At 42.9% G+C, this 25,441-nt stretch overlaps 1 long non-coding RNA gene across 1 annotated transcript; it reads left to right on the plus strand.

Annotated features, from left to right (window-relative positions):
- The first annotated feature begins 486 nt into the window (after positions 1 to 486).
- Positions 487 to 19,991, plus strand: LOC133388308 (uncharacterized). The gene is made up of 3 exons (XR_009763730.1): positions 487 to 642; positions 9,686 to 9,768; positions 19,732 to 19,991. It is a non-coding gene; the product is annotated as an uncharacterized LOC133388308 (long non-coding RNA).
- Positions 19,992 to 25,441: the final 5,450 nt, after the last annotated feature.

The following is a 25,441-nucleotide window of genomic DNA, read 5'->3' on the forward strand; positions in this document are numbered from 1 at the left end:
AATCCTGACCAGCAACATTTGCTCTCCAGTTCGTTAAGAGACAATTAACTATTCCCACAACACCAGTATAACTGAAACAGGAAGTCCACCTCCCATGCCTCTGTCCAAGCAAAGAAGCCTAGTCTTGCTCTTCCTGTGGAACTCTTTCTAAGCAACAGTTATCAATAGATGTAACTCTCAGAAGTATAGCCATTTTTAGAAGCTTGAAAATATCATTCTTACTATACCGTTTTGATGGTAGCGTTTTAACCTACAGACAAAAGAGCAGAAAATGTGGTTTAAAATATATGAATGAAATTAAAACAACAGCATTCTGTACTCCGCCCAACCCACCGTTTATACCAAGCTACTAATTGGTTACAGCTTGACTGGCTTTGTACTGAAAACATGACATGGAATTGCACTGCCCTCTGCTGAGTGGAAGGGGAAAGCTTCATGTTTTACTGTAAGCGTAACCATTGAATAAGCACATTCTCTGAACATACCTCCAAGTGGTGAGAACTTTACCACATCCCTAGATTTCTGAGTGTGTGATGCGTTATCAGTTAAACAAGAGGTCAGATGTATGCACTCTGTGATAAACTACCTCATGGTAAATGATCAGCAGCATTCAGCCAATTGATAAGCAGTTCTGAAAAGAAGGTATTACGAATTAAACATCAAAGTTGAGGGGTTGTGGGGGGGTTAAGTTCAGCAAAAAGTATGATGTCCTTAGCAATGCTTATGGATTTGTTGAAGAAATTCAGCAAGCTAAACTTGCCAATGCACAGATGTGATAAAGTTCTGTAAGTTGAAATCTCTCTTCATAGCCATGTATTGTTCCTAGAGGAAAGCATTTTTGCTGATGACCTTGCATGCCTTGCCTTATACATTATTATAAAGAAAATTAAGCTTTTTGGAAGCTTGGACAATTTGAAGACAATTTAATGCATCCAAATGCAAGGCCATGCATTTAAAATTGAGGTTGTAGCGTTACATCTATAGGAACAGCAAACTGTCTCTTAGAAGGCAGTCTCTGTGGGGAAAATCCTTAGCCTCAGCAGCTGACGGACTAGCAAATATATTACCAGGACAGCAACAAGTCTCAGGATAAACCCTGGGGTATAGCATACTTGGGCATAAATCCCACTTTAAATCCCACATTTTCCTAAATTGTTCTCTCTCACCTGTAAAAGTGGAAAATTGGTATCTATGCAATTATTCTAAGAACCATTAAGATGAAGGATTTTGCATATTAAACTTACTATATAAATTAATAATAAGACAAAAAAGAAATGTTTATTCATAACATTGATGTGACCATTGCAAGATAGGGTTGCCAGGTGTCTGGTTTTCGCCTGCAGACTCTGGATTTTGGGGCCAGTCATCTCTCTGGGCGAGTCTCCTTAATTTCTGGACTCTCAGCTTAAATTTTTTAAAAATTAAGTTTCTAGGTGGTCTGGTTCACGAAATATACACCAAAATGTCAGCCCCCCACCCCGCAACTTCTGTTAAATCAGCTCAAGGCAAGCTGCTCTATCCCTGTCCTTTCAGGTTTGTAGCCTATAAGTGAAGGTAGGGTTGTGATTTGTTGGCCGCCAGGCAGTGCCTAGACCCCATTGCAACACCAGAAAATGGTTGTTTTTTTCCTGTTTATCTGAAAATCTCATAAATTGAGTAAGTATATAGCTTTCAGGTTTTTTTGTCTCTTGTGTGCAGGAGTCAAACAAGTTTAAATTTTCCTGGGCTGTTGAAGAGGGCAGCATTTTGAAAACCCCAATATGAAGCTTTAATCCAATACTCACTTTTCTGGGAGTAAAGCTACAATGCTAATCCCACATACCCGGAGTAAACCCCATTGAATTAAATAGGGCTTACTTTTGAGTAGACATGGTTAGGATTGTGCTGTAAATTAATGGGACTTTTGAGTGAACATAGCAAAGAATTGTGTTTGTGTTGTAAATCTTTCCCGCCAATCCTATTTTTTTAAAAACAATTAGTCAGGGCTTACTTAGATATCACAGTTTTTATTATGTAGGAAACTAATACTGATTTTTAAAAAAAATGTTCTGCAATGACCAACTAGCAGCTCACAATAAGAAAAAAAATCCCTTGAAAATCCAATAGCCATAAAAACAAGTATAAACAGTTGCAAAACTTCTTAAAGTAACATGATGCTGAATTTTGGGTTGGTTGAATGAAGTTCCTTATCACTTAAGGTTGCAGTTCTCTGCATGCTTCCCTGTTTGAGTAAGCCCCATTAAATACTTGCTTAAGCATTGGGACTTGCTTCTGAGTAAATAAACATAGGATTGCACTATAAGTATCTTTACAGGTTGTGTAAATAATCAACATCTTTGACAGCCATGCTTATATAAATATTTCTTCATATTGTGTCCCAATAAGTATTTGATTTCACATTATGGTTGCAGATTATTACTTTCTCTACATTTTAAGTGTTCCCTTCTTCCAGTGTGGTGTAGTGGTTAGAGAGTTGGACTACGACCTGCAAGACCAGGGTTTAAATCCCCACATAGCCATAAAGCTCACTGGGTGACCTTGGGCCAGTCACTGCCTCTCAGCCTCAGAGGAGGCAATGGTAAACTACCTCTGAATATTGCTTACAATGAAAACCCTATTCATAGGGTCTCCATAATTCGGAATCAACTTGAAGGCAGTCCATTTCCATTTTCTTTCTTTCTTGGGGTGGTCACAGTTTCCCTCCATTGTTTTCATCCTGAGGAGCAGAATGGTGAGTAGCCCATAGTCACCTAGTACACTTTATAGCTTATATCCATTTGGAAAAATTAATTAAAATGATTTACAGGCAGGCAAAGTTTATTAAGTAGATCCACACAATCCATTTAAAGCACTTCGAACTTGCATTTAAGCGCATGACTTCCTCTAAAGAATCCTGGGAAGTGTAGTTTCACCCTCATAGTTCTCACCACCCTTAAACTACAGTTCCCATGATTCTTTGGTGGGATTCAAGTGCTTCAAATGGGTGTTGAATGTGCTTTAAATGAATGGTGTGGATCTGCCGTATGTATGATGTGTATTCAAGAGTGAATTGAAAAGAACAATTTTAAAATATCATTTTTTAAACAGGGGAAGGGCTGTAGCTCAATGGTAAGGCATATGCTTTGCATGCAAAGGTCCAAAATTCAATTTCTGGAAAAGACTATTGTCTAGAATCTTGGACAGCCAATGCTAGTCCATGTCATCAGTACTGAGCTAGATGGTACCAAACGGCCTGAGTCAGTATAAGGCAGATTCCTTTGTTCCTAAAAGTGGGAAGAGACCCAAGGGCCACAGTGACTCCAACATTTATTTATGTATTTTATTTACAACATACAGCTTTATTGTAAAAATTCTCAAAGCAGTTTGTTTTATTTATTTATTGTATTATATACTGCCCCATAGCCAAAGCTGTCTGGGCGCCGAAAAGATAACAGTGTGGGCGGCAGGCACACCTCATCAGGGAGATCATTCCATAATTTGGAGGCCACCACTGAGAAGGCCCTCTCCCTTGTTGCCAGACTCCTAGCTTCCCTCCGAGTAGGCACCCAGAGGAGGGCCTTTGATGTTGAGCGTAGTGTATAGGTGGGTTTGTATCAAGAGAGGCATTCCATCAGGTATTGTGGTCCCAAGCCATGTAAGGCTTTATAGGTTAAAACCAGCACCTTGAATCGAGCTCGGAAACATACAGGCAGCCAATGCAAGCGGGCCAAAATCAGTTTTATATGTTCGGACCGTCTGGTCCCTGTTATCAATCTGGCTGCTGCATTTTGCACAAGCTGCAGTTTCCGAACCGTCTTCAAAGGCAGCCCCATGTAGAGCACATTGCAGTAATCTAGCTTGGAGGTTACCAGAGCATGGACAACTGAAGCCAAGTTATCCCTGTCCAGTCAGGGGCGCAGCTGGGCCACCAACCAAAGTTGGTAGAAAGCACTCCATGCCACCGAGGCTACGTGAGCCTCAAGTGACAGAGATGGTTCTAGGAGAACCCCCAAGCTATGAACCTGCTCCTTCAGGGGGAGTGCAACCCTATCCAGGACAGGTTGGACATCCACCATCTGGTCAGAAGAACCACCCACTAGCAGCATCTCAGTCTTGTCTGGATTGAGCCTTAGTTTATTAGCCCTCATCCAGTCCATTGTCGCAGCCAGGCACTGGTTCAGCACATTGACAGCCTCACCTGAAGAAGATGAAAAGGAGAAATAGGGCTGTGTGTCATCAGCATACTGATGGCAATGCACGCCAAAGCTCCAGATGACCACACCCAACGGTTTCATGTAGATGTTGAACAGCATGGGGGACAGAACTGACCCCTGCGGAACCCCATACTGGAGAGTCTAGGGTGCCAAGCAATGTTCTCCAAGCACCACCTTCTGGAGCCGACCCGCCAAGTAGGAGCAGAACCACCGCCATGCAGTCCCACTCCCAACTCAGCCAGTCTCCCCAGAAGGATACCATGGTCGATGGTATCGAAAGCCGCTGAGAGATCAAGAAGAATCAACAGAGTCACACTCCCCCGTCTCTCTCCCGACAAAGGTCATCATACAAGGCGACCAAGGCTGTTTCCGTGCCAAAACCAGGCCTGAAACCCAACTGAAATGGATCCAGATAATCGGTCTCATCCAAGAGTGTCTGGAGCTAGCCTGCCACCACTCATTCCAGGACCTTGCCCAGGAATGGAACATTTGCCACTGGCCTATAGTTATTAAGATTTTCTGGGTCCAGGGAAGGTCTCTTCAGGAGTGGTCTCACTACCACCTCTTTCAGGCAGTCAGGGACCACCCCCTCTCGCTGTTCCATCCCTGCTAGCTTTTATTAGCCAAGAAGGGCAAGGATCCAGCACAGAAGTGGTTGCACGAGATTTTATCCTGGAAGTGCCTAGCAAATTCATTACAGTGGGCCTCAGATGGTTCTACCATGTCCCTGGGGCCAGTGTGCAATAGCCCCTGGAGAATTCTGAAGAGCTCCGCTGGGTGGCAAATCGATGATTTGATAGTGGCAGCAAAATATTGTGTTTTTTTGCTGCCCTCACTGCACCTAAATACAGCTTACCATAGGCACTTACCAGTGTATAATTGCATCCACCAGGAGTTCATCTCCATCTGCACTCAGGAATTACAGAAGGAATTAACACAATACAATTATTGGCAAAGACAGTTAAAGACAGGTATTTTAAAACATTCAAAATAATAAAAGCAACAATGAGTTAAAAACAGATAAAAAACACAATAGCTTCTACATGTCTGGATAGGCTTGTCTAAACAAAAATGATTTTAGCAGGTGCTGAAGAGTACAATGAAGGCGTATTCCTAATGTCAATAGGCAGGGAGTTCACAGCGCAGGTTCTGCCACACTAAAGGACTTATGTCTTACAAGAGCAAAGCAAGTACTATGTGGCACCATAACATGGAAAGCACACCTTGAACTTGGCCTGGTAGCAAATCATCAACCAGTGCAGATTTCAGAGAAGCATTATGTGCTGATAGGGTCTCACTCATGTCAGCAATCGTGTCAGAGCATTCTGCACTAACTGCAGCCCCCACGTCAGGTTGTGCTGCACGGGGGTTTCTGTGACCTTGGCTAACTGGCTGCCAAGACTTTTTTAGTTTTGGTTTTTGGTTAGGAATCCTGACTGGTTGTGGGAGGCTGAGTTTTCTGCCTTGTAGGAATCTTGTTGCGGTTGGTATGGTATTGCATTTAGGAAAGTTTTTCTTTTCTATTTGCATTTCACTTGTCTTTAACCTCACATCCATAAAAGCAACAACAGTAGTTCCATGCACTCAGCAAAAACCCCTTAAACCCACTGATGATGCACGTTGTTATTTGCATGACAGTTTGTTCCTTGCCCAATAGTGGTAAAAGAGAATTCATATATTTGGAAGTGTGGCTGCAATTGTTTTTGTTCCCAAGCTGCTGACTGTGAAGGTAGACCAAACCATGTGTGTTTCCTCTCTGTCAATTATTACTCACTGGAATTGGGTTGGCTGTCAATGTGGTTTATAGCAGCCCACAGGGTAGACAGAAAAGGGCAGGGAATCTTACTCATTTCTCAGACCTCTTTCTGAAGTGAAGGGTCAAATCTATATAGAAGTTTGGAGCAGCCATGTTAAAAGATAAGGGCAGGGCACTGCAGGCAGTGGGTTGCCAACCCTGCTTGGATATAGATATATTTGGAGAGGATTCCTAGTCAAGCTTTACCAACAGCACAATCCAAACTATATCTACTCAGAAGTAAGTCCTGTTGAGTTCTATGGGGCTTAGTCCCTTAGGAAGTGTGTTTAGAATTGCAGTCTTCAGGGGCATCCACCTACTCCTGAGTGCTCCCATCTAACATCTCTACAACACTAGGCTCCTTTCTTCCTACAATGGCCTTCTGGTGACTGGCCTGCTAACTGAGGGCACTTAAACCCTTCTTGCCAGAAGCAAGTTTGTTGTTGTTATATGCCTTCAAGTCAGTTACGACTTGTGGCGACCCTATGAATCTTTTCGATGTATTCATAGGGTTTTCATGGTAAGAAATATGCAGAGGTGGTTTACCATTGCCTTTCTCTAAGCCTACGGCATCTGGTATTCCCAGGCAGTCTCCCATCCAAGTACTAACCAAGCCTGACCCTGCTTATCTTCTGAGATCAGACGAGATTGGGGGTGACGCCTGGCTATCACGAAAATCACTCCAGTCTCACATAGGGGAAAAGGTTTAATGGAAAGCTCAAAACATACATCTAAATAGGGAATGCTAGACAAAGCACTTGACTGATTAAATACTTTTCACCTGTGCTCAGCAAGCAATTCGTAAGTCTTAAGACATTACACCACATCTCCATTTCCTAACAAGGACACATATATTTAAAAACAATAAATTCATATTTAGCATATATCAAAACAACTCAAAAAATAAAAAATAAAACAAAATACTACAATGGGGGCCAGAGGTCACCAGTACTGAGCCCAACACCGAGGATGGTCTTTACCACCATCCTTCCTCAATGGACATAGTCCCTAAATCTTGCTGGCAAGATGACAGGTCTGCCTCAAGATGTTACACGGACAGGAAGCCTTTCTTGAACAGGAAAAGCACTTGCCTCCTGAGGTACGATGTTGTCCTCATTAGCGTCTTTAGTGTCACTTACAAAGTTGTCAAGAGGATTGTCCAGTTGAATATCCTGTTCCATGGCAAGAGATTCATCCTGCCCTAATGAATCACCACACTTTTCAGATGTCTGCCTTTGAAGCTTTAAATGGTGCCTATTGTGACAATACTTGCAACCATCTGGTGTCATTACTTGATACGATCGAGGCTGCTCACATTTCTCTGTAACAGTAGCAAGGAGCCAGCCTTCGTTGGACTCTACCAATACTGGATCTTCATCTTCTAGGGCCTTGAGGTGCTTTGCTGTACGGTCATAGAAACGTTTTTGTTTGTCCTGTATTTTCTGAAGGTTCTTGCATACATCAGTGGGTATATCTTGGGATATAATAAATTAGTAGTTACTGGAAACTTACTCCTAAGCATCCTGCCCATCAACATTTGAGCAGGCAAATATGGCATTCCGGTAACTGGTGTATTACTATATTCCAGCAATGCCAAATGTGGGTCCACTTGAGCATCTTCTGCTTTTTTAATAAGCTGTTTGATAGACTGGATTGCTCTTTCAACCATTCCATTGGATTGCGGATACCCTAGGCTGCTGAAACATTGTTCAAACCCCCAATCACAAGCAAACCATTGAAACTCTTTACTAGCGAAGGGCATATTATCGCTCACAACTATCCTTGGAATTCCATGGCGAGCAAACACAGTTATAAGCTTAACAATCACAGTTCTTGCTGTCTTGTCAGACAAGCTCAATACTTCTGGATACTTTGAAAAATAATCAATGTCAAGAAGAAAAAGAGAAGAACCATATTCAAAAATATCTACACCCAACTTCTCCCATGGAAATTCAGGAATCTCATGTGGTTTAAGTGGCTCCTTTTGATTACGTGGACCAAACTGAGCACAAACAGAACAATTTCCAGCCACCTTCTCAATATAGTTAGACATACCAGGACAATACATCTGTCCTCTTGCCTTAGCTTTAGTTCTCTGAATACCTTGATGAGAGCCATGAGGTTGCGAGACGATACTTTGTCTTTGAGACACAGGAATATCCACCCTGTCTCCCAAATAAACAGTATCATCTCGACAATATAAAGAGTCCTTTACAGACCAAAATGGCTTTGCAACAGGAGAAACATCTCTGAGATACTGTGGCCATCCATTCTTTATGAGGGCTGCCTCTGCTTGAAGTTGAGAATCTTGTAATGAGGAATCAAATACTGGAGATTTTTAATCTTTGATTCACCTCTGTAAACCAGAGTTTGGAAAGCCTGCAACAGCAAAGATTCCTGGGAGACAGCCCCTCTGTGACCCCTGAGTACATATCTTGAAAGCCTGAAGGTATAGACTTCCTGACTCCTATGGAAATTTGGGGAATGTTGCCCAATAAGAATCAGGCACTCCTTTCAAACAAAGAAACGGTTCTACATAAGGATTATAATCTTAACCTTTACATAAGGATTATGATAATCTTAACCATCAGGAATCTACAGCAGGGAGATCACACCTATTATCTGGGAATTTATCAGGAAATGGGTTGGTTCACATCTTCATGGTCACATTTACATTGGAGTCAGTTTAGTGAGAAAAAGGTATAAAACAGGAGGGGTCAGCAGATCCTTCTTCTGGAGGGCTCAGCAGCTGCTTTGCTTACCAACGCACCCGAGCATCTTTGGGACAATTTCTGCCTCCCGCGGAATATATTTTGACAGATATTGCACAGATCCCAAAAATCTGAGCACATGTTGTCTAACTTGTGGATGCATCATATCTCGGATAGCCTTGATTATCATCTGGTCAAACTCCCTGAGCAGTCACTATTTGACCCATGTATTTCACAGAGTCAACCTTAAACTGAATCTTATCCTTATTCCTTGATCAAGCACTTTCAGTAAATTTGGATAATTGTGCTATTTACCATACCTGTTATAGCCAATAATTTATTGTTAATACAGTCTCATTTTTCCATTATTTTATTTTATTTCAGCTATGACTAATTTGGCTACTGTTTTAAAAAAGAAAGATAATTTCATTCTGCTTTTGGGGATACGTTTCTGGAATAATCACATTCCAAAAGCATTCTAATGCCAAGTCAAAACCTGTTATCCTCTGAATGTCCCTCTATACTTAATTCCAGAAATTATTAATTGCAGGGCAGTGCCACCATATATGGGCATAGTCTGCTGAGATCAAGTCAGACTTCTAGCATCCATGTACTTTGATATTATACATCATATGTAATTTGTTTGTGTGAGATACCAGCCATATAGAAACTTACAATAATAACAATCCTTTATATTAAACCCTGCATGTAATGGTATTTGTGTGCTGTTTAAAAGTGGAATATTTCTTGTTCTATGTTTGTTGTGGTGATGGTGGCTAGTATTCTTTAACATCTCTAAGTGGATACCGGGATGGTCTCAGCAGAGCTGGGATGACAAGGAAAACTTCCACAGACTGGAAGGGCAGAGGGATATACTTTGGTTTCACTCTTTAGCAATACCTCAGTCATTGCCCTTCATTCAGTGTCAATCACACTTCTAACTCTGCTTGATTCCCATGTGAGCTTGGTGGATGTTTTTTCCCCAGCACTAGCCTGAGCAGCAACAGAGTCTTCCGGTGAAACTGGTGCACCAAAATCAAGATATGTCAGCGAAGAAAAGAAATTGAAGGTGAGATGATGTACACATCACAGTTAACAGTGGTCCATCTGTATGGTAACCAGTACAGATGCCTTTATACTGCCCGTTTCCCAGTTTGCAGTGATAAAAGTTTTCCAGTTCACAACACTGTCAGTCCAGCAGAAACATTTAGGCTGATTGGTGGGAGGACATGAATGTCAGAATGGTGCCAATAGACATTTCTTGGCTCCCCCAAGGAAATAAAGGCCATCGCTGAGCCTGTCAAAATGATTAATAGCTTATGGAGTGTGGGAGGAAGAGAAGTGGAGGAGAAGCAAGAAAAACAAAATGGGAGGGATGACAGATGGGAGATCTATAAATAGAGATAAATAAATGCAATATTATTCTCAATGCAGAGATGAAAGGAGGGAAATCAACAACAAAATTAACTCAGAGTTTATTTCACCTAGTAAGCAGAGTAAGTTGAGAAAAGGTGTAAGAATGGCAGATTCAGTCTGGTGTGTTACAAATGTTTTTTAAAAAAGAAAGTTGAAGATGGCATGATAGAATGGAAGTTGCCCATGGTGAGCTCCGTGGTGACCTTTTTTCTTTTAGTGCTTCGACATCTACTCGCTCAGAGATTATGGTGGGATGAAAACAAATCAGTTTGCATGCCTCAGATATTAGCTCTTCAACTCTCTTGAGAACTCATGTCAGTCTCCAGCCAGACACACCTGTAACAGGGAACTCCTAACCAGCCCAGGTGGAGCCTTCTTAATGGAGCAAAATAATTAGATCATCAACACAAAGAAACATAAACTTTGCAACAACAGTGAGCACAAAGGATTAATGAAAAATATGTGATCAATGTTTCAAGGAGGCATGATGTAGTAGTAATGGGAGACTTCAATTACCCTGATGTCTGTTGGGAAACACATTCTGCCGAACACGGCCCCTCCAAGAGATTCCTGACTTGTGTTGCTGATCACTTCCTCCTACAGAAAGTGGAGGACGCAACCAGAGGATCAGCTGTCCTTGACTTGCTTCTAAACAGTAGAGATGACTTGGTGGATGAAGTGGCAGTTACGGGAACTCTGGGGGAAAGAAAGAACCCATGTTGTACTTGAGTTCTTGATTTTTAAAGGAAGCAAACGCTGAGAGTAGCCATACACGTACCCTGGACTTCAGGACAGCTGATTTTAATAAACTCAAAACAATGATTTCTTTCCTTCTTTCTTTCTTGTATTTATATACCGCCCCATAGCCGAAGCTCTCTAGGCGGTTTACAGAGAGGAGGTCAGTTCTCCTGCTCCCCTGGTGCATTCACTATAGCTGCTCAATTTCCCTGCTTTCTAAAGTTTGGTAGAAATATCTGTGGGCTATAAGTTTTCCAAATACAAGGGTTTTTTGCCTATTAGTGAATTTCTCTGCTTTTTAATCCGGGAGGTAAGAAATAGGATCCTGTGCAAGTCTGCTGAGAATGGATTGATCATTTGCATGCTTATTGAGTTCAGTGGGATTTACTCCTATGCAATCATGCTTAGGATAGGTAAAGCTGACCATGGTGGTGGAGGAGGGGGAGGGGAAAGGGGAAGGAGCAGATTGGGGGGGCAAAGGAAGGGGGAGGGGAGGGCAGGTTTCATCATATGCATGCTTGTAGAGTTCAATGGTATTTATTCCCTCGCAATCATGCTTAAGATAGGTAAAGCTGACTATGGGGATGAGGAAGGGGAGGGGGAGGTAGGGGCAAAGGAAGGGGAAGGGAAGAGGCAAGAGGGCGGGGATAGGAGAGAGGAGAAGGGAGGGTGGGTTTTAATCATTTTTATACTTTTTGAGTTCAGTGGGATTTATTTCTGTGCAATCGTTTGAAAATGGAAATGGACTGCCTTCAAGTCGATCCCGACTTATGGCGACCTTATGACTAGGGTTTTCATGGTAAACAGTATTCAGATGGTTTTACCATTGCCTTCCTCTGAGGCTGAGGGGCAGTGACTGGCCCAAGGTCACCCAGTGAGCTTCATGGCTGTGTGGGGATTCGAACCCTGGTCTCCCAGGTCAGAGTCCAACACTGACCCAGGGGAGGGGCAGGGAGGGTAGGAGGAGCCTATAGTATACAGCCATTCTTGCAGCTGTATTATACTGCAAATGCAGTACAGTAGCCAGAGAGGGTGGTGGAGGCCACTTTGTGTGCCAAGTGCAAACACAGTTCACAGACACAGACACACACACACACACACACACTGTCATCTTTCACCTCCACAGTTCTTTATCTCCATTCTGCTGCTGCCTCCTTCTCTTCCTTTATCCATGTTCTTGCCCTCCGGCTCCTTTTTCCCTCCACTCCATTCTTCACCACCACCATCCATTTTTTAAAATAATTGTTTTCTCCACTCCACCCCGTCTCACTCTCCACCTCCTCCCTTGTCGCCTCCTACCCACCCACAGAGTATGAGGGAAGAGCGATGCTGCACAGAAGCCCAGTTTCAGGCACATAATTTTCATCCACAAATCAGAGGAGCAGACTTCCCCTGCTTCCCTCGCCAAGTAATGCCCAAAAGTAATGCTGGAAACATTACAATTACTCCACAAAAGTAATAAAATTACTCCTAGTTCTTTTACAATCAAAATGTAAAGGAATTGCCCACTCATTCCCCCAAAAAGTAATGAATTACAAGCTCTGGTCTAACCATATTGGAAGTGGAAGGAAAGCCAGGCCACGAAGTAGCATGGAATTGTAGGGGTGGTGTCAGGAAGGCTAAAGCTGAGAATCAGCTGAGGTTAGCAAGGGATGCTAAAAGCAACAAAAAAGCTTTCTTCAGGTACATGCATGGTAAGACAGAGAAAGGAAGTGGTGGTTCAGCTACTCGGTGAGGATGGCAAAATGATAAGAGGACAAAGACAAGGCAGAAATGCTCAATTCCTACTTTGGCTGAGTCTTCTCCCGAAAGAGGGTCTATGACAAACTGGCAAACATGAAGTACAAGTTGAAGGGGCAGGATTGCAGCTTGAGATTGATGGACAAATAGTCAAGGAATACCTAATTATTTTGAACAAATTGAAATCTCCAGGGCCTGATTAACTGCATCCTAGAGTAATGAAGGAACTGGCTGAAGAACTATCAGAACCACTGTCTATTATCTTTGCAAAATCATGGAGGATGGGTGAAATGCCAGATGACTGGAGGAGGGCTAATGTTGTCCCTATCTTCAAAAAGGGCAAAATGAAGGAACCAGGGAACTACAGACCAGTCAGACTGGCATCGATCTCTGGGAAAATTCTGGAGCAGATTATAAAGCAGTCAGTCTATCAGCACCTAGAAGCCAACATAGATTTGTCAAGAACAAATCCTACCAGACTAATTTTATCTCATTTTTTGGATGGGGTAACCTCCCTGGTAGACCGTGGGAATATTGCGGACATAATACATCTCGACTTCAGCAAAGCTTTCAACGAAGTGCCCCATGATATTCTGATTAGCAAGCTAGCTAAATGTGGGCTGAATGGAACTATCAGGTGGATCCACAGTTGGCTCCAGAATCGTACTCAAAGAGTGCTTACCAATGGTTCCCTCTCAAACTGTGGGGAGGTAACGAATGGGGTACCACAGGGCTTAGTCCTCGGTCCAATGCTCACATTTTTATTAATGATTTGGATGAGGAGGTGCAGGGAATGCTTATCAAATTTGCAGATGACAGAAAATTGGGAGGAATAGCTAATACCCTGGAGGACAGAAAAACAATTCAAGGTGATCTTGATAGGCTGGAGCATTGGGCTGAAGAAAACAGAATGAAATTTAACGGGAAGAAGAACAAAATTCTACACCTAGGAAAAGAAACCAAATGCTGTTATAAGATGGGAGACACTTGGCTCAGCAATACTACATGCAAGAAGGATCTTGCAATTGTTGATCACAAGCTAAATATGAGCCAACAGTGCAATATGGCTGTAAAAAAGGGAAATGCTATTTTAGGCTGCATTAACAGAAGCATAGTTTCTAAATCACGTGAAGTACTAGTTTTCCTCTGTTCAGCACTGGGTAGGCCTCATCCTGAGTACTGCATCTACTTCTGGACACCACACTTTAAGAAGGATGCAGACAAACTGGAACAGGTTCGGAGGAGGAGGATCAGGGGAGTAGAAACAAAGCCCTATGAGGAGAGAGATGAGACTAAAAGAACTGGGCATGTATAGCCTTGAGAAGAGAAGAGTACTTGAAAAGTCACCACACAGTGGATGGCCAGGATCTCTTGTTGATCGTCCCAGAGTGCAGGACACGGAATAATGGGCTCAAGTTACAGGAAGCCAGATTTCAGCTGAACATCAGGAAAACTTCCTGACTGTTAGAGTGGTACAACAATGGAAAAATTACTTCAGGAGGTGGTGGTCTCTCCAACACTGGAGACATTCAAGAGGCAGCTGGACAGCCACCTGTTGGGTATGCATTAATTTGGATTCCTGCATTGAGCAGGGGGTTGGACTTGATGGTCTTATAGGCCCCTTCCAATTCTATGCCTTTCTGCAAATGAGGTATTCTCTCTCTGCCCCCCACTTACCCCTAACATCTATTTAGAAGAGCAAAGTTTTGCAGCTGAAGCTGGACACACACACACACACAAGATGTCATGTCAGTGTTTTAGTGGCTTCCAATCTAACTTCGTGTTTTGTGTTCATTGATTAAATTTTAAGTGTCTATTTGTGTCCATTGAGTGTGTTCAAAAGCTGGGACTTGTGTCCATTTTGACAAACTACTACTTAAAAATTGCCTTGCCACTATGTGATCTCACTCACATGTACACACAAACACACAAGTAATTAGATTGTTAGTTTAGTATCACAGTATGTCATGGGAGACTACCCTTTACACCAGCATGTGAGGGAAATTAATGCTCAAACAAGCTAGAGCAAAAATCAAAGAATGTACAGCTTTGTTACAAAGGATGTACAGTTTTTAAAATGGAAAATTTGATTAATATGACGGGTTGTTACAGAAGGGAAAAAAGGATTATTGGTAAAGCAAACAGCATTTCTATCAGGCTGGCAGCTGGGCTACAGGTAGGACAGTTTGTGGCAGAAGAGCCACCTACCAAACATGGAGAAAATGGGATGGCCAAAGATGCTAAGCAAACAAAGAGCCTAACTGGCATAAGGAAGGGAGTTAGATGAGAGCCTGCTGCTAGCCAGCAGTAAATGTGGCAGCTTAGACCTGGGAGAGAGCAAAAACAGCTGAGGTGAAATAGAAGCACCAACATTATCTCTCCTAGGCCTGAGAAAAGGATGTGAGGGCTGAGCCCAGCTAGAGATTGCCCTTGGCACCAGACTGGGAGTCTCTGGGTTTGGTTGCAGTGGAGGGTTGGAGCTACCTGCGGTTTGTGGGTCTCTGGAGCCTGGACCATTGTGACAAGTCCTTGAATGGGACTAGGAAAAATGTAGCATGATACAGTCCCTAGGATCTCTAATTGATCTGAATTCAAAACGAGAAGCAGAAGGGAAGGGAGTAGTACCAGGAGGCAGGAAGGGAAGGGGGCTAGGCTAAGTAAAAGAAAATGAGTTGGAGCAGCCTGAGTTGGACCCACTGAGAGCTCACTGAAAACTAACTGGAAATCCCTCTTATCAGTCAAATTAAACCTGGAGGAATTTTCTTCTACATGACAAAGAAAAGAAAGGCTGTTGATGGGTAACTAGGACTTTTTAGCTTCTAGTGATAATTCTGGTTCAATTTGTTCTAACACCCAATTATTTGTCTTTTTCACCATCCATGGTATGCACAAAGCTCTCTTCCAACACCACATTTCAAATGAGTTGATTTTTCTCTTATCTGCTTTTTTCACTGTCCAACTTTCACATCCATACATAGAGATCGGGAATACCATGGTCTGAATGATCCTGACTTTAGTGTTCAGTGATACATCTTTACATTTGAGGACCTTTTCTAGTTCTCTCACAGCTGCCCTCCCCAGTCCTAGCCTTCTTCTGATTTCTTGACTATCGTCTCCATTTTGGTTAATGACTGTGCAGAGGTATTGATAATCCTTGACAAGTTCAATGGCCTCATTGTCAACTTTAAAGTTACATAAATCTTCTGTTGTCAATTACTTTAGTCTTCTTGACGTTCAGCTGTAGTCCTGCTTTTGTGCTTTCCTCTTCAAGTTCTAAGAGGAATGAATTGAGGATGTGCTGTTGGACATGTTGATTCACTTATGAATAAAGTCATGGTGATGACGAGGAATTTGCATGTCTAGACTTGCTATGCATACCTAGTGAGAGTAGCTCATTAACCAATATAAACCGAGGTCAGCAAATACAAACTAAAACTTTATTGCCTTGGCTGTCCCTAAGCCTTGTGCTTCATCAGCCTTTCTCAAGCAAAATGAAAATAACTAGTCAAGCTCCCTAAAGGGACACTGAAAAGACCAGCACTGTTGAGCTGCCTGGTAACCTTGGAAACAGCATGATGGTTAAGTTGTAAGTGGACACAATATGTGAGACTATAGAACATGTTTACCACTTAAATAGCAAGATGAGCACAGTAACTTGCAATGTCCATGATTTTGTATACATAAGTGAATTTAAATATTCTCTTAAACTGAAGTGGGTTTTTTAAGATGAAAAAATATTTATTTGGAATGTTGTTCCAGTATTAACAGAAATGTCATAGAAAGATCAATTATACAGCCACAAGAGTGGCTGTATACTATAGTCAGCGGGGATTTTTCACATTCCGCAATGTTAAATGGAAAATATCCCCCCATGCCATTCTGAGGCTTCCCATAAGCTCATTGCAAAACAAAACCTTACAAAACTTATAGTTCTGAACTCAGAAACGCTTGCTTAACAACCCTGTAAACCTTCATGGCGATACACAAAAGTCAGAGAGAATCAAGAGTTCAAAGTGTAAAAAGAGAGAAAAAAACTCAGAGCCCTTTTGGACTTTTTTCTGCGAGTTCTCATAATCTGTTGAAATTCATTAAAAATCAGCCATGTTCACAGAGTACCTGTAATCCTAATACTGACCTTGCCCCATACTCTGACCTTCATCTACTGCAGTTTAAAAGTTAAAAAAATGCCTGGTTGATTTTTAATTAATTTAATAAATTTTGGCTGGGACCCAATGATAGCGCAGAGCATGCTCAGTAAGGACCAACTGTCCGTGTTCTAAAAGCCTCACAGCTGCTGGGCTTGGCTAATCAGAGGGCCACACCCATACCAGACTTGATTTCACTTGACAGTCATGGCTTCCCTCAAAGACTCCTGGGAAGTGTAGTTTGTGAAGGGTGCTGAGAGGAGACTCCTATTCCCCTGAGAGAATGGTTAACAGTCAGCCACTCTGATTGAAGGTCTGTGAGAGGAACAGGGCGTCTCCTAGCAACTCTCAGCACCCTTCACTAACTACACTTCCCAGGATTCTTTGAGAGAAGCCATGATTGGCTTTGAGGCCATGGCTTTAAGAGAATCCATGATAAATTTGTTTAAATTGTTTTTAAAATATGTGTTTTTAAATTTGTATATTTGTTTTTAATGTTTTTAGTTATTGTAAACCGCACAGAGAGCTTCGGCTATGGAGCAGTATATAAATACACGAAATAAATAGATAAATCAATAATGATTGTCCAAAGTGTAATAGAGGCCTGGTGTGGATGTGGCCAGGGACAGCTTTGTTTTAAATTTGGGTGGGAGGTAGGGTTGCCAGGTTCAGGACCTGAGGCTGATCCTGTATCTTTAGAAGAGAAAGTCAGCCAAGTGCAGGTGTTCTTGCAACAATGTAATGGGAAAAACCACAAGGTAGAATTCTCCCTTCCCCCTGCCCAACTTTGAAAGATACAGAAGACGTCTTGGTTGCCAGGCCCAGCCTGGTCAGTTTTACCTATCCCAATCATGACTGCATAGGAGTATATCCGATTCAACTCAATAATCATACAAGTGATCAGACCTGCCTTTTCCCTCCTTCCCCTTTCCTCTCCCTTTCTCCTTCCCCTTCCTTCTTCCGCCTTCCCTGCCCACTCCAGCCCTCCGTCTCTCCCCCCCAGTCAGTTTTACCTATCCTAAGCATGATTGCACAGGAGTAAATCCCACTGAACTCAATAATCAATAAACATGCAAACGGCCACATCTGTCCTTCTTCTCCCCTCCCCCTCCTGCCTGCTCCCATCCCAGTCCTCCCCTCTGCCTTTCCACCCCTCCCTCCTCCCCATCCTCCCTTCCCCATCCCCTGTGGTCAGTTTCACCTATCCTAAGCAGGATTGCTGTGTGTGTATGTGTGTGTGTAAATCCCACTTAACTCAGTAAGCTTGCAAATGATCAATCCATTCTCAGCAAACTTGCACAGGATCCCATTTCTTACCTCCCGGATTAAAAAGCAGGGAAATTCACTAATAGGCAAAAAACCTTGCAGTTTAAGAATGTACCTATAGCCCACAGATATTTCTACCAAACTTTAAAAAGCAGGGAAATTGGGCAGCTATAGTGAATGCACCAGGGGAGCAGGAGACCTGAACTCCTCTCTGAGATATTGTACTGCCCTACAAATTTGTCAAAATGCAAACACAATTTGGGTTGGTCTTTCACAGTCCAATCCACTTGCTGTGTAGCTTGGAAAAATTTGGTAACATGTGCCTCTGAGCACATGGTAAGTGGTGGCAACACCTGTAATCAGCCCAAATAATAGAAAGAAGATATGTCCTGTGCTGATCTTGTTTTAGCCGGGAGGAAGCAACAGATAGGCGGCCTAGAAATGAAATTTATTATTATTATTATTATTATTATTATTAAGACAGTTGATATAGTCCAGATGGTCACTTTAAATATGTCTGATTTACTTTGCAATTTTAGTGAAGTTTTCTATAGGAAATCATTTTCTTTTGCTTTTGTTTCTATGAATATGTGAAGTACAGCAACACTTTGCCAAATTTATACTAAAAAAACTCCAAACATAATTGTGGAATAACGGCACTGACTTCTGCAAAATAGTCTCCAGTGGACCTCAGAAGTGTCTCAATTTGCACAAGATAAAACAGTGGGAGGTGAAATATATTCTAGCAAAATTCTAGGTGTGCTCTATGTTTTTAATTGATTGTGAACACCTTGCCTTAAATAAAGTGCTTTAAACATAGCAGGCTGAAAACATGCATCCTCTTTTTTCCAACAACTAGAGTCATTGCTAAAGTAGCAGCATATTGTAATCAGTCTGATTTTACATTAAACTGCAGTTTCAGATTGAACTGTTAATGCACCCAAAATAGAAATAGACCATAACCTCCAGTTTGAAACAAAAAAAGGCTGTCTTCACCATCATATGACATTGACCAATAAAAAGGCTTTGAAATTAATAAAAATAAATTTGACAGATTTCTAGGATGAATAATGAGGGAAATATAATTTTCTAGTTTAGATTCTCTGTAAAAACATTAGTAACACAGGAAAGAAGCAAAGTAAGAAGAACACCAACAAACATACAAAAATATAAGTCTCCATTTTGGAGATGGCAGGTGTTGCCACCACTCACCATATGCTCAGAGGCACATGTTACCAAATTCTTCCAAGCTACACAGCAAGTGGATTGGACTGTGAAAGACCAACCCAAATTGTGTTTGCATTTCAACAACTTTGTAGGGCAGTACAATATCTCAGAGAGGAGGTCAGGTCTCCTGCTCCCCTGGTGCATTCACTATAGCTGCCCAATTTCCCTGCTTTTTAAAGTTTGGTAGAAATATCTGTGGGCTATAGGTACATTCTTAAACTGCAAGGTTTTTTGCCTATTAGTGAATATAATACTAGCACTATGATGTTGTGACTCAAGATGTACCCATACAACAATGGGGCTCAGTCTAGATCTGGATTTGGAAAAAGGATTTTGTGTAGAGCTCTGTAGCAAAACTGAGCCTTGTCTCCTTTTTATCAGGTAAGGGCAAAAATGGCTTATTAATCAGCTTTAGGATTCTCTTTCGTGGGATGAAATCTCTGATTTTGTAAAGCAGTAAGTATGTTCTTTTAGATTAATTGTAATTTTGTATCTGTCAGGTTTATATTCTATAGAACCTACTGAGACGGCCGAGCTGCAGACAGCAGTCTGGAGTGAGTCAGGACTTGGATTTAGGAGAGAAGAACCAGGATCAAAAGGGAAACTAAGAACCAGAACAGAAGAGCAAGACCAAACCTGCAAGCCATACCAGAGTTCAGGTAGACCATTTTGCACAAGAAAAGTTCCACTGAGACAGGAAACCATCTTATACTCCTTTCCGGACCCGAGGAGCCAAAGGCCAACCTGGGAAGAGTCAGTATGGGATGTCCTTCATTGTTCTGCCACATGGGGCAGTGGTCAGCCATGCCTGACTAATATGGTTGTTGGGGCCATAGCATTCACAATCTGTGAGGTAGTGTCGCAGTTCCTGTCACACTGCCGACACAATTCTCTTTACTGTAGTCAACACTACTTATATATATATTTGAGAATTTTGTAAATGAAGTTGAAGTACTTGAAGTATCCCCACCTGGAAACAGATGAAAGAATGGCAAGTGATAAACGAGCCAGGTTTGTGAACATCTGGGGACTCAAGGATAGTGCAAGGCATGGTAGTACACCAGAGCTGCATTTGTTAATATGGATTAAATGTGTTCTGTGGTCAAGAGGTTCTTTCAATAAAAAGGGAGCCACTAGGCAAAATTGTCAGTGCTGGCCTTAAGTCATTTTTACATCAGAACTGAAAGGTCATAACAGAAGGGGCAAAGCATATTTCTAGGTGGGTGAAATATATTGGAGGGGGGGTGAGCTCCTTCTTTGGGGAGGCACTTCCCCCCCTTTGGCAGCACCTCTCTGTTTCTCAGAGCTCCTGCTTTTAGGAATCTGCTTCTCAAAGCTTTGAAATGGAATTTAATGTGTGTGCTCCCTGACCAGGGCTATAGGAGAAAGGTAAGCAATCTTTCCTGGCACTCAGAAATGTGGAAAGTTGAGCTGGCATGGATAGTGATAAGAGAAGCTTAATCTATATAATTACTACGCCTTCATTACAAACCATGTATAGGAGCAACCTCAATTAAGATGTCATGAACTCTAGTGGGGAGACGCTACTGTGGTGTTATCTTCGGAACAGGCATGTTTTCTGGGGGGGAGACACCACTTTTTTGCAGATGCCCCCCCTGCTGGAGTCCCTCTGTCTGTCACTACAGCCAATGAAGCTGCCACAGTTCCTGAATGCCGAGTGTATGCTTGCCTTTGAAAGTTATTCTTTCCTCTTACCTTAGGAGAGCTGGAGAATCCAGCAAGGTCAGGAGTCACTACAGCTAATCAGCCATGAGCATTAATCTTTCTTTCTTTCTTTCTTCCTTTCTTGCATTTGTATATCGCCCCATAGCCAAAGCTGTCTGGGCGGTTTACAACAACTTGCATGCGGATTGCCCCCCACCATCTATTGTTGTGGGAGGAGAGAAGCACGAGGAGGGAGAGAGTCCACAGGAGTTAAGAGAGGGACGTTTCCTGAGAAGAGACAGCCAAGCCTGACTGAAGAGGGGGTTTGCAGCAGAACCTTGCTAAAACGAAGGGCTTTCAACGGTCCCACGCAGACCCATAGCAGCCAATGTGGAGGGTGGGTGAAGACGGCCACATTGGAGGGGGTGAGGGAGGATGGGGCCAAGAGCGAGGCAAAGCAGCGTTTTCTCACAGAGAAGGGGGACAAAGGGAGGAAGGCTGCTTGCAAAATACAAGGTGCATTGCTTGTAAAGCATTTTTCCCTCCCTCAGTGGTGCTTTTTGCAGACTGTCTGGAGTGGGGGGGAGAGACAAAGGACTAGGAAGAGTGGGGGTATTTTACAGACATCACTGCGCGAGGCAGAACTCCTTCTCACAGCTGATCTACAAAAAGCAGGTTTCTTCCCCTTGTAAAATAAAGGCAGCCTCCCTCTTCTTGGCCCTTTGCTCTTCCTGTCTTCCCCTACCCTCCCTCTCTCCTCCCCCCTCCACTTTCTCACAGACAATCCCCTTGTATTTTACTGGCAGCCTTCCTTCTCCCTTCTTGGTGAGGAAATGCCACCTCGCCTCACTCTCCGCCCACTCCTCAGCCCTCTTTCTCTCTCTCCCCACATATCCTCTGTTTTGGCTGCAGTGAGTCTGTGCCAAGAGAAACACTAGTCAAGCAATGCCCCTTGTATTTTGCAGGAGGCATCATGTGGGTGGCAGAAGTCCTTCTCTCAGCTGATATGCAAAACGCAAAGGGAAGAAGCCTCCTTTTTGCAGATCAGCTGTGAGAGGGACCTTTCTTGCAGGCAGCAGTGCCTGTGAAATGCCAGCTTCTTTGCCCCCCCCCATGGGGAGGGGAGAAACAACCACTTTGCTAGCTCTGTGTTTGGTGCTTTAGGAAGGGCCGAGCACAGGGCTAGCAATGCTCCACGTGCAGCGATTCCCAAGCCCCTGATTGCCAGCAGGATGTTGTGGCTTGGGAGCCCCCTGCAAGGGGTTTTGATAAGTGGGTTGGAGAGTGATGTCATGTGACTGACAGGCGGGTGCCCCCAGTCACCTGTCAAATTTGGCCTGTGAGGCCGATTCTGATGGCTCATGAAGGGACCCTGGACGTCTAAATTTGCCATTATGCTACTTCTAAAATGTGAACTAAGGTGTTGCCTGGCTATATGGAATTCTCTCTTGGAGCTTAAACCTAAGTATGTTTACCAAGAAACTCTCACAAGGTTTAGAGCAAAACTAGATACTAAGAACATGAAAAATCACAATTTTGTGTTTGTTCTCCCTGCCCCCATAGCATCTAGAACTTATGACATCAAGAATATCATGATGGCACAAAATGTTCTGCTAGATGGGGTGGTTGAAGGTCTTACCATAAGGTGAGGTTACATAATTAGGGTAAAATACAGATAGGCACCAACTACTTTAAAAGTAATTTGACTACAAGTAATCACTACTACTCCATTGCAAATGGCCCAACTCACCCATATATTCACATTATACTCCCCCAATAAGTGTTTGAAGGTGTATGTGTGTATATATATGTGTGTGTGTGTGTGTGTGTGTGTGTGTGTGTCAAGGGTAATTGGGAGTTGTATCTGTCTTGGGTGGGGTTGCACTGCCCTTGAAGGAGCAGGTTCATAGCTTGGTTGGGGGTTGTCACTGAGGCTCAAGTGGCCACAGTGGCTAGGAGCACCTTTCACCACCTTCAGCTGATGCACCAGCTACCCTAATTCCAAGACAGAGACCATTTGGCCACACTGACTCATGCATCAGGTTTTGACCTATAAAGCCCTATACAGCTCAGGTCCCCAATACCTTAAGGACTACCTCTCCTCATATGAATCAGCCAGCTTCTGAGGCCCTTCTTTGTGTACCTCCTCCAAGCGAGGTGCAAAGGATAGTGACACAAGAATGGGCCTTCTCAGTGGTGGCCCCCCATTAATAGAACAGAGAGGCACAGCTGGCACCATCATTATCTATCTTTAGGCAACAGGCAAAAATATTCCTCTTCTCCCAGGAATTCAGCTCTTAATTTTGGAGGGCTTTTGATATTGTAGCCTCTTTTAGGGGGTGGGTTGTCCCACCATCTTATCAGTGTATTGTGCTTTTTAACTTTATGTGTTAGTTTTATATTGGTTTTAATCTTTTTATTGTATATTACTTAGGGTTCATTTTTATGAAGAAAAGCAGTAAAAAATAATTAGTAACCTCTAGACTGGATTATTGCAAGATGCTCTGTACGGGGCTGCCCTTAGAGTTGAGTCAGAAGCTGCAGCTAGTGCAAACTACAGTGGAAAAGCTGCTCAGAGGATCATCCTGTCACACACATATTACACTGGTGCTGAGGGAATTGCCTTGGCAGCCTATTTGCTACAGAGATGAGTTAAGGTTATGTTGTTGACTTATAAAACCCTGAACAGTTTAGGATCAGGCTAAGAAAATGCCTCCTCCTATAGTGACCAACAGGTTTGATGAGATCATCAGAGGCCCTTCTACTCATGCCACATTTGCTGCAGATGCATCCTATCCTGACTTGGAGGACCTTCTTCATGGTGGCCCCCACACTGTAGAATGCTCCCCTCTTATTGCTGAAGTGATACCTTTCACATGGTTTGGTCAACTGCAATCAGTTCCAGCCATTATGATGAAAGATGATGAGAGTTGTAGTCCGCATCTGGGAGCCACCATATTGTCTCCCCCGCTTTAGAGAAGCTAAGGGCGTTCCAGCACTATTAACATGACCATTCCCAGGGACTACTCTTTAGTATCAGCTTTAGGCAACTCTGAATATTGTGATTTATATTTTATTGTGAGTGATTGTATTCGTTTTATTCTGTAAACCTTGTTATTTTTCACAATGAAAGGCAGTCATAAATAATTTTACACAAATAAATAAAAAACATCCATGGTGTAATATTGAGATTGGCCTTTTCCCCCTTGCAGCTCTGTGGCAGGGGATTTGTATATGTGGACTTCAGCCTAATTCCATGCAGGTAGGGGGAGCTGAGGTAAGGGGAGGAGCTAAGGAAAGCCCTCTGCAAACTTCCTGTGAGAGTGATCTATCCCTACCTTGTCAGTGTGTTGGGCAAGGGAGAGGAGTGATCCTGCCCTCTTCTGGCCCTGGCCCTACTACTGCTGGTTTTAGCACTGCCCACCACTGGCATGCAGCCCCCCCCCAACAGATTACCCCCAAGGGAATGCAGTCTTGAGCAACAAAAAAGTTCCACACCCCTATTGCAAAGCATTGCAGCCTTAGGTGTAATGAAGCCCTGACTTGGTTCTGGTTTAGTATTCACCACCTGTCCATCAAAGCAGCATCTCTCTGACTGCAGACCTCAAAAAGGGGTCTGGGAGGAAAGCTCTGAAATGGAATTGAATATGCATACTCCTTGACCAGGGCTATAGAATGGTAACCAACCTTTTTGTAAAGAAAGGGGTGGGGGAGAGACTTTGGAATACATGAAAAAAGGAAGAAGGGGAAATTTCAGGGCTTGGCTTACTTTTTTAAAGTACCTCAGCTCCATTGCTATAGAGATGCTGGGAAACAGTTGTGCTCAATCTGGTGTATCAAAATGATTATTAACAAAAAAAAAGACCCTTGAAGGGTTATATCAAATGTCACTCAGTTGATAGTAAGGAAGGATTCCATCAGTGGAACAGGAAAGAAAATAATTTCTGGTGAATCTCCCTCTCCTTGCAGCCTTTGTCACACCATCTCTAAAATCTGCTGCAGAGGGCTGAGGAACCCTCTAGAGCAGATTTAGAAGGGTGAATGAGCTGCAAGGAGAATGGTTTCCATCTCCATTCCATTGATTGAAGCCGAGTGACACTATTGGACACAACCTGCTAGTGCAGGATGGAGGTATTTTGACAAACTCTGGTCAGAAGGAGGGATTAATCTTACTAGTATTTTGAAAAAGGAACAGAGTTCACAACAAGATATCCAAATGGACTAAGGCCCTCTGAGCCCCAAAAGGCCAGGGCATCCTCATCTATGGACCATTGGGTGCAAATGTCCGTCGCCATGGAACACTAGGGAGATTGTTCCCTATTGTCTGTGGGATATTATTTCCCCTTCTCCTAACCAAGTTTCTGATTAATGATCATTCATTCCTAATTGTCAAATTTCTTTTCTTTCATCCGCTGTCTAATCAGCAGTGACAGAAGCCATTACGCAAATGAGAGCAGACGACTTCCCAGAACTGTTGGCATCAGTAAAAGCCTCGTAATTTAAAGCTCTGATTTGTAGAAGAAAGCTGTGTTTCCCCAAGGCATA

The sequence above is a fragment of the Rhineura floridana genome, chromosome 7, assembly GCF_030035675.1.
Source record: "Rhineura floridana isolate rRhiFlo1 chromosome 7, rRhiFlo1.hap2, whole genome shotgun sequence".
In the NCBI taxonomy this organism is placed as follows: domain Eukaryota; kingdom Metazoa; phylum Chordata; class Lepidosauria; order Squamata; family Rhineuridae; genus Rhineura; species Rhineura floridana.